Raw genomic sequence first — 12,938 nt, 5'->3', positions numbered from 1 at the left:
TGGTGGAAAGTGCTGTTAAGTCACAGATGACTTATGGTGACCTCATAGGGTTTTCAAGGAAAGAGACCTTCGGAGGCGGTTTGCCATCGCCTGCCTCCGCGTGGGTTGAGCGGGCTCTGAGAGAACTGTGACTGGCCCAAGGTCACCCAGCAGGATTCCCGTGGAGGAGGGGGGAATCGAACTTGGTCCTCCAGATTAGAGTCTACCACTTTTAAGCACTACACCATGCTGGCTGATGGGGGGTGGGGGGGTGGGGGAAGGCATATTTCCTAGCAAGTTACCTGAAAGGCTCGTGTGAATTTATATGCTGGGAGGGGAAGGCATAGCAGCACAAACCACAATTCCAAAAACTGTAAACTTTATTGTGTAAAGCCACTCCTACACATGACGCCTGCTGGGTGACCTTGGGCTTGTCACAGCTCTCTCAGCCCCACCTACCTCACAGGGTGTCTGTTGTGGGAAGGGAAGGTGATTGTAAGCCCGTTTGATTCTTCCTTAAGTGGTAGAGGAAGTCGGCATATAAAAACCAACTCCTCTTCTTCTTCAGTGCTGGGAGACAACTCTCCTTGAATACATATGGATCTTGCTTCTGCATGAATAAACTTCATAGCAGTTCCTCAAAAGAATCTGAGAAAGTGCTTTCAGACATGGGCATCTTTCCAAGATCTTTAAGATTTATTGAGGGAGAAATACAAGCAAAACTGCTCTGCCCATTTGGAGGGCTAGAGTCTCTCGCGCGTCATCTACCAACCCCGAGCCTTTACTGAAAAAGTGGCAGTGATTTCAAAAGGGTAGCCGTGTTGGTCCGGGATAGCAAAAGTAAAACAGAAATCGCGGCACCTGCAAGGCTAAACGAGTACATTCCAGCAGAAGCTTTGGCAGGCGTCTGAAGAAGTGAGTTCTGACTTACGAACGAATGCTTGTGATGGAATAAACTTTGGTTAGTCTTAAAGGTGCCACTTGATTTCTAGGTTACGTTGAAGAACTGGTTGTTCCCTGGAAGGAGAGAGAGTGCACCCTAGTGGTTTGTGAGAAAGCCTAGTGATCGCTCCGGAAGCCTCTACGGAAGTCATGGAGTAGGCAGGTTGCCCAGTAATTAAATCAGTATGCATTGTACACCCACCCACTCCCTTCTTCCTTTTCAAAAAGTGTAGATAGGTTCCCATAGATCTCTCCGCGGTTTGCTATAAATGCACAATAATTCAACAGATAATTTCTACACAGATACCCCCACCTTGCCCCATTCCTGGTGGGTCAAAAAGCTGGAAAATACAGGGAACTATGGGGGTTACCGCACTTTGTATTCCCAGCGATGTGTTAAGAGTCTGAAAATGTTATAAAAAATACTGTTCTCACTTTCTATGTATTCCTACCGATGTATTAAGAATTTGAAAACGTTATAAAAAATACTGTTCGCACTTTGTTTGGCCCCTTTAGCTGTGAAGACGTCTTCCAACCATTTATTAGCCGTGGTGTCAGGGGGTTACCGCACTTTGTATCCCAGCGATGTATTAAGAGTTTGAAAATGTTATAAAAAACATCGCTTTAAAAGGGTTTTTGGATGCCACGGCTTATAAATGGTTGGAAGACATCTTCACAGCTAAAGGGGCCAAACAAAGTGCGAACAGTATTTTTTATAACGTTTTAAAACTCTTAATACTTCGGTGGGAATACATACAAAGTGCGAACAGTATTTTTTATAACATTTTCAAACTTAATACATCACTGGGAATGAAAGTGCGGTAACAGCCCCAAAAACCCTTTTAAAGCGATGTTTTTATAACATTTTCAAACTCTTAATACATTGCTGGGAATACAAAGTGCGGTAACCCCCTAGGTAAGGTAAGGTATTTTATTTACAGGCATTGGCCAGCATACAGGAAACTAGGAAATACAGAAAACTAGAGGTGATATGATAACCATCTTTAAGTATTTGAAGGGCTGTCTTATAGAGGATGGTGCTGAGTTGATTTCTTCTTTCCCCAGAAGGTTGGACCAGAACCAACGGGTTGAAATTAAATCAAAAGAGTTTCCAGCTAAACATTAGGAAGAACTTTCTGACAGTTAAAGCGGTTCCTCAGTGGGACAGCCTTCCTTGGGAGGTGGTAGGCTCTCCTTCTTTGGAGGTTTTTAAGTAGAGGCTAGATGGCCATCTGTCAGCAATGCTGATTCTGTGGAGTTAGGCAGATCATGAGAGGGAGGGCAGGAAGGGTTGTGTCAGTGCTTGGCTCTTGTGGCCCTTTCTTACATGCCCAGGGTAATGCCGATCGCCATTTTGAGGTCAGGAAGCAATTTCCCTCCAGGCCAGATTGGCCAGGGATCCTGGAGGGTTTTTCCCCCATCTTCTGGGCATAGAGTAGGGGTCACTGGGAGTGTGTGGGGGTAGTTGTGAATTTTGTGCATTGTGCAGGGGGTTGCCCTTTGCACCCCCTTTTTGAACCCATCCACCCTTTAATCTTTTTTAGAGGAGGGTGCCAAGCTGTTTTCTGTTGCCCCAGACCTTCGGACCAGAAACAACGGGTTGAAATTAAATCAAGAGTTTCTGTCTAGACGTTAGGAAGAATTTTCTAACAGTTTGAGCGGTTCCTCAGCGGAACAGGCTTCCTCGGGAGGTGGTAAGCTCTCCTTCCCTGGAGTTTCTTAAGAAGAGGTTAGATGGCCATCTGTCAGCAATGCTGATTCTATAACCTTAAGCAGATGATGAGAGGGAACACATCTTGGTCATCTTCTGGGCATGTAGTGGGGGTCACTGTGGGTGTGGGGGGAGGGTAGTGTAAACTTCCTACATTGTGCAGGGGGTTGGACTAGATGACCCTGGTGGTCCCTTCCAATTCTATGATTCTCTCTCTTATACAATAAACCTTTTTATAGATATGTTTAAGTACAATCTATTTCTCTGGGATATTTCTCTTAATCTCTTATCCGTGTGCTAGACTGCACTGATGCTACTGAGTTGGTTATAAGGTATTTTGTTATTGCTCTAGTGCTGGAAGACTACCTTCTCAGCAGATCAGTCTAGATGTTCTCAGGAGGACCTGAGTGGTGGCAGCTGGTTACCAGGGTATTTGCAGGGAAACCTTCATCTAAAGGAGTTTCCCAGTGAGGAAAGGCACAATTTTTGGACTTTATCCATGAAGAAACCACCACATACCTTAGGGAACTTCAGGCCACTGAGAGCCACTGTGGTGTAGTGGTTAGGAGCAGTGGTTAGGACTCTAATCTGGAGAACCGGATTTGATTCTCCACTCCTCCACATGAGCGGCGGACTCTAATCTGGTGAACCAGGTTGGTTTCTCCACTCCTCCACATGGAGCCTGCTGGGTGACCTTGGGCTAGTCACATTTCTCTCCGAACTCTCTCGGCTCCACCTACCTTACAAAGTGTCTGTTGTGGGGAGAGGAAGGGAAGGCGATTGTAAGCCGGTTTGAGACTCCTTAAAGGTGAGAAAATCTGAGTATAAAACCCGACTCTTCTTCTTCTCACGAACAACAAAAATCGCATCTTCATGCTTGCAAAGGGCCTGTGCCAGAGGGCAACTTCTCCGACCATATGACAAGCGGAGAGCGAACTACCTTGTAAAGAATCTACCCAGAGGAGGTTTGTGCACAGACACCCAAATGCTTTTCTCTTTCCAGTCTGTCCCTGGGGCGAACTTGTTCTCAGCTCAGCCCTCTGGAACGCAGGCTAGGGATCCATTGTAAGTTCTCCCTCAAGGACAACATCCATTCTTAGATGAGTGGGAAGAAATTTGTTCTCCTGGGGGAAAAAACTCGCAAAGAGCGAGAAGTTCTGCCAAGAAGGTCATCGCCTCTTTAAAAACCGAGGTATGAAATATTGACCACACAGTTAGATGGCAACCTTTGAATCATTCAGTCATAACCTTCTGTCCTCAGACAGGATATCCTATACCCAGACCCACCCTGAAAGGTACCTGCCTAACCAGTTTGTGATGATGGAGTCTGCAGCAGCTTTGTGCTGCTCCAAACCGTTGCCATTTTTTGTTCTCTCTCCTTTTCAATTGTATCCAGCGAGGGCGTTTTTATCTTCCACCAAGGAGCAAAGGACAGCACAGATTCTCCCCTCCTCCTTTTGACCCTCACAACAACCCTGTGAGGCTGGTGAAACTGAAAGACTGGCTGGCGCAAGCTCACCTGGCAGGCTTTCATGGTAGAGAGGGGATTCAAACTTGGGTTTCCCAGATCCTAGTCTGACACTGAAGAAGAAGAAGAAGAACAGTTGGTTTTTATACCCAGCTTTTCTTTAACTTTTAAGGAGTCTCTAAGGAGTCTCAAAACAGCTTACAATCACCTTCCCTTCCCCTTCCCGCAACAGACACCTTGTGAGGTAGGTGGGACTGAGAGAGTTCTGGGAGAACTGTGATTAGCCCAAGGTCACCCAGCAGGCTTCATGTGGAGAAGTGGGGAAACAAACACGGTTCTAGCTACTATACCATACTGGCTTTTAAAAAGGTTAAGCCCCACCTGTTTTATAGGTTTCGAGCTTACTGCTAAAAGCCACAGGTTAAAAGAAATGTCAGTAGTATAGAAAAAATCACAATTCAATACGGGGGGAAAATGAGCATGATAAACTGGGGATATGAGCTACAGATAGATATGTGTGAAAGTGCTGTCAAGTTGCAACCGCCTTCTGGCGACCCCAGCAAGGGGCTTTCAAGGCAAGTGAGAAGCAAAGGAGGTTGGCCACTGCCTTCCTCTGCAGAGGCTTCCTTGGTGGTCTCCCTTCCAAGTACCAACCCTGCTCAGCTTCTGAGATCAAGCGATACCATCCTGCCTTTCTTCCCACACGACTAGATAAGCAACCATAAATATAAAAGACTGCCAGGTAGCAGCCACCGCTAGTCAAACCATCAGATTTCAAACCTCAAATTTCATGCAGGTGTTCTTGTCGAGGATGGTAGTTGTGTGAACAACTGGGAACCACCAGCTGCAGTACCGGAGGGACTCTTTTTACAGTACAGCCCAAGAGGAAGTGTGTTTGAATAGGTGATCAGAATCTCCCCCCCCCTTAAATTTTCCGTAGTGAACTATGAAGAGGTTATCGTGACAAGTCTTCAACCATCCCTCTACGCATCATCCATGACTTTATATTTTTTATTATTATTGATTATTTAAGGATCAAAACACGCTTCAGGCACTTACGCTGCCAACCTAAGCAGAGTTACACCCTTCCAAGCCCGTTCGCTTCATTGGACTTAGAAGGCTGTCATTCTGCTTAGGATGGCACTGTTGCAAATTCAATCATGACCCTCACTTTGCCTCAACCTCCACAGACATGGGGTTTGCTTAAAATTCCAGGCACCCACACCCTTCCTTGGTCCTTACTTTATCATGCCATCAAAGAGAAGGGAGAGTGCCTTACAATTTCTATATTTCCTGGTGCGTTAATAAATTAGAAAGTGCTTTAACTCTTCTTTTGAACCAAAGGTTTTTTAAAGAATCCAATAATTTTTTTAAAGCATTGCATAACATGTCATCCACCCTCCCATGAAGAGGCCCCCAATGACAGTTAACTTCACCACTGCTTTATAATAGGTCATTAACAAGGAGCTTTATGGTCGGGAAAACCGTTCACATATATAGGTACAGTCATTTTTATGTCATCCTTGTAAGAAAGGTCATTTTTATGATCATCCTCATATAGTCACTGTTTTTATTACCATTTTTATAGCTTGTTTAAAAAAGTGTAATACACTCCTGTTAGCAGAGACTACAGATCAAGGAAATATGGTAGAGATTTCAAAACCCAGGTGGCACAGGTCACTCAAGGAAGTGAGCCAAACCACATTTGGTGATGGGAGCTACAGTATGGATTATATAGTGAAAGAATTAAGAATGCAGAAAACATCTCTACATTTTACAGACAAAGACTGAAGACAGAAACAGTTTGATGGATGTAATTGTTCTCTCTCGCACGCAAACAGAAACATACAACTGCACACCCCCAACACCCCAAAAACAACAGGCCCTAGGTGGTCACCAGGAATCGGCCGATTTGAAAAAAACACCAAGGCCAGGTGAGGGTACATGATGATGGGCAGGGCTGACTGGACAAAATATGCTGATTAGCCGGTACCAGCAGCTACCCTGGGCAGCAGAGTTCAAAGGGCAGAAGTTGGAGGCAAGTTTGGGCTTTCCTGGCACGTCCCCTCTTTCTGTATCAACGGAAAGTGGGCCCGGAACCCTCAGCAATGTCCCAGGGGGTTCTTATGCCTTCCATCACCTTTGCCCTGGGACATTTCTGCCCCACTCTAAGGCAGCATAGTGCCTGGAGGTAAAGGGATCAGACCCCAAAGAGGAAGAAGAGTTGGTTTTTATATGCCGACTTCCTTTACCACTTCAGGAAGAATCAAACCTGCTTACCATCGCCTTCCCTTCCTCTCCCCACAACAGACACCTTGTGAGGTCGGTGAGGCTGAGAGAGTTCTAAGAGAGCTGTGACTAGCCCAAGGTCATAAGAACATAAGAAAGGCCCTGCTGGATCAGACCAAGGCCCATCAAGTCCAGCAGTCTGTTCACACAGCGGCCAACCAGATGCCGCCCAGCTGGCTTCATGTGTTTGAGTGGGGAATCAACCCAGTTCTCCAGATTATTGTCCACCGCTCCTAACCACTGCTCTTAGCCACTACACCACGCTGGCAGTGTGTTTGTGTGTAAAGTGCTGTCAAGTCATAGAATCATAGAAGAGAATAATAGAGTTTGAGCTGAGTTATAGATTTATGGAGTCGGAGCTGACTTACGGCGACCCTGCTGGGGTTTTCAAGGCAAGAGATGTTGAGAGGTGGTTTTGCCATTGCCTGCCTCTTCACAACAACCTTGGCATTCCTTGGTGGACTCCCATCCAAATACTAACCAGGGCTGACCCTGCTTAGCTTCCGAGATCAGGCTAGCCTGGGCCATCCAGGTCAGGACCAAAGATGCATTACCAAAAGAAATAAAAGGATGCATGCAGTCAAGGGTTTTTTAGAAGTTCTTCACTGCACTTGATCTGACAGTGCTGAGGGCAAGCAAGCTTAGCAGCTTTAAAACTAGGGTTGCCAGGTCCCTCTTCGCCACCGGTGGGAGGTTTTTGGGGCGGAGCCTGAGGAGGGCGGGGTTTGGGGAAGGGCTTCAATGTCATAGAGTCCAATGGACAAAGCGGCCATTTGCTCCTGGTGAACTGATCTCTGCCGGCTGGAGATCAGTTGTAATGGCAGGAGATCTCCAGCTAGTACCTGGAAGTTAAGTATACAATACAAAAAGGGGAGTGGTACCTGGAACACACATGTATATACAAAAAGTACCACTGACGCACTGGACGTGAAAGTTTTATGTGGTTTCAAAAAAGTGGTTTCCAGCAAAAGATTCCAGTTATACAAAAAAACAATTTATACAAGTTGCAACAATGTATGCAAGTTTACAAGGTTTCGCGAATCGTATCCTTGTTTCGCTAACTGCATTAGCTTCATCAGAAGTCTGTTGCTGCTGTGCAGGGAAATCTTGACTTTTTGATCGTGCTCCTGTTGCCAAGCTGATTGGATATGTTTATAAAGGCAGACCATGCTGTTTAAAACGAGCCGGGTCAAAAGGCCTGCAAGAGAGGAAACCCAGAGAGGGGAGAGCTCAGGGCCGCTCGCTGTGTTCTCTGGGGCCATCCCGTCACCTTGGCCACGGGAGGCGATGCCCAGTCCACGGTGTCCTGGTCAATTACGCCACTCCCTTCTTCCTCTCAGTGTTCCCACCTAGTTGGAACTTGGAAGCACCAGCTGCGGGGGACGTGGAGCCTTGCGGGTCAAGGGGTAGGGGGCTGGGGGCGCGCACGCGCTGTCCCTCTGGAATGCGAGCCCGGTCGGCTTACCGCAGCGCGAGCAGGCAGGGAAGCCACCTACTGAAGTGCCCTGGTTGTCTTATAGAGTCCAATGAAGACAACTAGGAGGAAGTTAAAAAGAGCAACAGTTCTTTATTTAGCTAAACAGAGACCCTGGGGTGAAATAACCCACAAATAAGATGCAGAGTTGAAAGCACACAGGCTTCCTCCTAGAGGTCACCCACATGCCCATCAGGCCCATTTTGCAACACTCTGCCCATCGGACCCATTTTGCACCCCACTCCGCCCTCCGTGACGCTGGAAAAGCCCCCCCCCATTTGTAAAGCTGTCCTTTGGGGAGCAGATGCCAAATAGGAACTCTTGCAGGTTTTACAAGCGGGGTGGGGGGTGGGGTTGCCAACCTCCAGGTTGAGACCCCTTATCCAGCCGTCCGCATATACCATGAAGCACTCTCCTTTAATCCATGATTGTATCCTCAGGCACACGGAAGGACTAGAAGCTTGAAAAAATTCTTCATGAAATGGGAATTTACCGGAAGCCCATTGCGCAGTGTCTATTCTCCGTTGCTTTATTGTATTAATCTTTGTGTATGGATTTCTATGACTTTGAGCGCTTCGTGCCTTGTTCTACTTTGATGTAACGCCTTGCGTGTCTTGTGTATTTTGCTTAGTCCAGACCTGCTGGTCTGATTTTTCTTACAACTGCTGTTGTCCTTGTGAGGTTATCCCTCTCAATATATTTTTCTAATAGCACCATCTAGTATTGATATTTATTTGCCTTATTTTTGGCTTGTTTATTCTTGTGCTTTTTCTTTGAATTCCAACCTCCAGGTAATAGCAGAAGATCTACTATTGCAACTGATCTCCAACCGATAGAGATCAGTTCACCTGGAGAAAAACGGCCACTTTGGCAATTGGACTATATGACATTTAAGTCCCTCCCCTCCCAAACCCCACCCTTCTCAGGCTCCACCCCAAAAATCTTCCGCCGATAGCAAAGAGGGACCTAGCAACCTTAGGGGGGTGGATAGGGTTGGCAAAAACCAAACTCAAGAATACTCTATGCTGTACTAATGTCTAATCAATAGATTTTTGCACTGCTTATTTTGTATGCTGCTGGCTTTGTTTAGGGGAATAGGGTTGCCAGGTCCCTCTTCGCCACCGGTGTAAGGTTTTTGGGGTGGAGCCTGAGGAGGGCGGGGTTTGGGGAGGGGACGGACTTCAATGCCATAGAGTCCAATTGCCAAAGCAGCCATTTTCTCCAGGTGAACTGATCTCTATCTGCTGGTGATCTCCAGCTAGTACCTGGAGGTTGGCAACCCTAGCTATAATGCCATACCAGCTGCCCTCCAAAGCAGCCATTTTCTCCAGGGGAACTGATCGCTGGGCTGGAGACCAGTTGTAATAGCAGGAGATCTCTATCTAGTACCTGGAGGTTGGAACACAAGTGTGACACTGAAGGTGTCTCCTTTCTGTAACTATAGTACCTGGAGGTTGGCAACCCTAGCTATAATGCCCTAGAACCTACCCTCCAAAGCTGCCATTTTCTCCCGGGGAACTGATCTCTATCGGCTGGAGATCAGTTGTAATAGCAGGAGATCTCCAGCTAGTACCTGGAGGTTGGCAACCCTACAGGGGGAAGCAGGCCCTGTATGGTAAGGGGGACGGGGCTGAACCCCTCCCTCTTCTGCCCTACTGTGCAAAGAGAAGCCTGCGTGTCCTCCTTGGCATCGGCTCGCACCTCGTGTGCTGGGCTGAGTCCCTGGATTAGAAACCACGGGCGTGCCTCCCCTGTCCTTTCCACCTATGCGATTATAAGATAAGGGCCAGGATCATTAACGTCGCTCATAATTATTATATGGTCTACCTATCTCCTGCATGTTTATTCCGCCCTTCCTCCAAGGAGCTCAGGGTGGTGTAAATGATTCGCCCTTCCCCATTTTAGGCTGAGCAAGAGGTGACTGGGCCAAAGTCGCCCAGAGAGCTTCGTGGTGTGTTTGGGGTGGATTTGAATTAGGGTCTTCCAGATCCTAGTCTCCCTTGAAATGTGGTGTTGGAGGAGAGTGTTATAGATACCGTGGACTGCCAAAAAAAAAAAAACAAATCAGTGGGTTATAGATCAAATCAAGCCGGAACTGAAGCTAAAATGACTAAACTGAGGCTATCGTACTTTGGTCACGTTATAAGAAGACAAGAGTCATTGGAAAAGACAATCATGCTAGGAGAAGTTGAAGGCAGCAGGAAAAGAGAAAGACCCAACACCTGATGGATTGACTCCATCAAGGAAGCCACGGTCCTCAATTCGCAAGACCGTTAAAGATAGGATGTTTTGGAGGACATTGATTCATAGGGTCGCCATGAGTCAGAAGCAACTTGACAATGCTTAACACACAACACACAAATCCTACTCTGACCCCTCTAACTTGTGACTCCGCCACTGATTCTCTAATGATGTTTTCCTGAGCGAGGAGATGGGCAAAGGCATGTTTGGGCCCCTAAATCACTGAGAGGAGCAACCGTCCTAGGAGACTTGTGTTCAATGAAAGTTTATTAGCAGTTCTAGTATTTCTTCAGGATTCAGGAGAAACCAGCTCAGCTCCCTGGGGGAGAGGAAAGGGCTAATGGGGGGGGGGGTCACATGGCATCAAGAATGCTGCTGACAGCCATGTGATTTGAAAATCTCCGTTAGGCTGCCGTAGAGGAGAGCTTACCGGGCGCCGGAACAGACCGCAGCTGTTTCCCTATGGGTTTTTACCTTTCTCAGCTTAACTGGATGGCTTCCTTGCACGTCTGCTGTTACTCCAACCACGATCAACAATGAATAGTTTCGAGACTCAGTGGACCTGTCCCAAATCACAAAGAAACCAACACTGCGGTGGGTGTCCAATCTGAACAGCAAAAGAGGCTGATCGGAACCTGCACTACTGGGATATTTGACCCGTTCAATCGCTAAGAACATCAGGACTTGATATTCAATATCAATAGAATAGTATGAAAGAGTGCCAGTATAATGCTAAGCAGAGTTAACACCTTTTTTTTTATTTTGAAGTCTATTGACTTTAATGGATTTAGAAGGGTATAAGTCTGCTTAGGAGTGCCCTGTCAAAGCACTCTTCTGCTATGTTGTCTTTTAAAAAAAATGTAGTTATTTTGAGAATGAAATTTGTGGAAATGTTTGAAGATTACTTTGTTTGGCTATCCCAGTGGTAGAGCAGCTGCTTTGTATGCAGAAGGTCTCGGGTTCAGTTCCTGACATCCGTAGTGAAAAGGATCTGGTAGTTGGTGGTGTTAAAAAACCCTGTATGGTACCCTCTGGGACCCTGGAGAACAGCTATCAGACAGAGTAGACACTAGTGTCTTTGATAGATAACTGTCTCACTCAGTAGAAGACAGCTTCATGTGTTCAAGGAAAGAGAGACGTTTGTATGTGTCCGGTGCTTTTGAATCAGTGTTTTTAAGCAACCTAGATTGGGAGCAATCTGTTTCACTTTTATTTCAGCCATGTCTGTGTATTTCGAATCCAGATTCTAGTATCATTTCGCTCCATAAGATAAATTTCCTTTTGAGCTCATCAGAACTCTTCAACAGGCCAGATGCTACAATAAAAAAAACCAAAAACTACAGGAGGAAAAAAAGCTGATGGCAAAGTCTTAAAATTCTGGCTGGAAAATTCTGCATTTTTCCTCTTTTTGTTTCGTAACATTTGGCCCGATGAAGAGTTCTGGTGAGCTCAAAAGCTTGCCCGCTAACGCATCATTGTTTTAGTCCTAATAAAAGCTGTTACATGGACTGTGAAGAGTGAACAGCTCAAAAGCCAAAATCCTTTCTTGTTGACTGGCCAACAGGTTTTGTTATGTTCCCTCCACCCCCCAGCTTTCCCTGTATGCCTGCATTTGGTTCATAGAGAAAAGCCAATGTTTGCAGCGTCCAGCCATATGGTAGCAGGGGGACCAGGCTGATGGATGGGGGATGAAAAAGGGGCCAGAAGACTGAGGGCGGAGGCCAAGTGTCTGCAGCATCCCCTAGCGGCACCTGAGTCAGCAAGCAGAAAGGAGGAGGCCAAGTCCTGCGAGGAGGAGGAAATATACATAGCATTGACTGTTGCAGCAGTCTAGCTCTTTCAATGAATGAATTACAATTTTTAGAATTTACAAGCAGTCCCACAGCGAGCTGGGCGTTTCTGGTTTTGCTGCAAGGCTTACTTTCCTGGTTTTCCTTTTGGCTCCTGTGAGAGCGCCCTACCGGGAGCCGCCAACCGGGCTTCTCACTGACCCTCCTTTGCCCCAGCAGAGGCCATGGGGAGGGGTCACCCTGCAGCCTTCTCCTTGGTCTGTAAGTGTCCTTTGGCTTCGAACAGCTGGGCATTCAACACTACCCTCCATACACACACTTACAGCTGCAGCATATCCACAGCCAAAGCAACAAAGGCATCACTTCCAGGGCCTGTTGTGGGGGCTGCAGGGAGCAGCTGCTGTCTTTTTGCATGGGTCCTTGCCTCTGCTGGTTGCCAGCAGCTCTCTTACGACACTGCATTCTTCCATTTGGGTGGAGTCAGTTCCTTGGGCCTATGCCCTCAGTGCCATCCTCTGCAGAATTACATCTCAACCTACTAGAGTTGCCAATGCATGGTAGGGAAATTCCTGGGGATTTGGGGGCGGAGCCTGGGGAGGGTACTAGTCATGATGCACACCTATTGTCTCCAGGATCAGAGGAGCATGCCTATTATATTAGGTGCTGTGGAACACAGGCAGGATGGTGCTGCTGCAGTTGTCTTGCTTGTGGGCTTCCTAGAGGCACCTGGTTGGCCACTGTGTGAATAGACTGCTGGACTTGATGGACTTTGGTCTGATCCAGCATGGCCTTTCTTATGTTCTTATGAGGGTGGAGTTTGAGGAGGAGAGGTAGCTCAGTGGTGGTGTGACTATAGAGTCCACTCTCCAAAGCTGCTGTTTCCTCCAGGGGAATTGATCTCTCTGGCCTGGAGCTCTGCCATAATTCTGGGAATATTCCAGGCCCCCATCTGAAGGCAGCTTCAGGTGTTCATGTGTTGGACACAGAGGGACTTGTTTCCGGGGAAGCATGCTCGGAGCCTTCTGGAAAGGTGCATTCAATGGG

This window comes from Euleptes europaea, chromosome 19, assembly GCF_029931775.1.
Source record: "Euleptes europaea isolate rEulEur1 chromosome 19, rEulEur1.hap1, whole genome shotgun sequence".
NCBI classification, from domain to species: domain Eukaryota; kingdom Metazoa; phylum Chordata; class Lepidosauria; order Squamata; family Sphaerodactylidae; genus Euleptes; species Euleptes europaea.
This window is presented reverse-complemented; position numbering follows the sequence as displayed.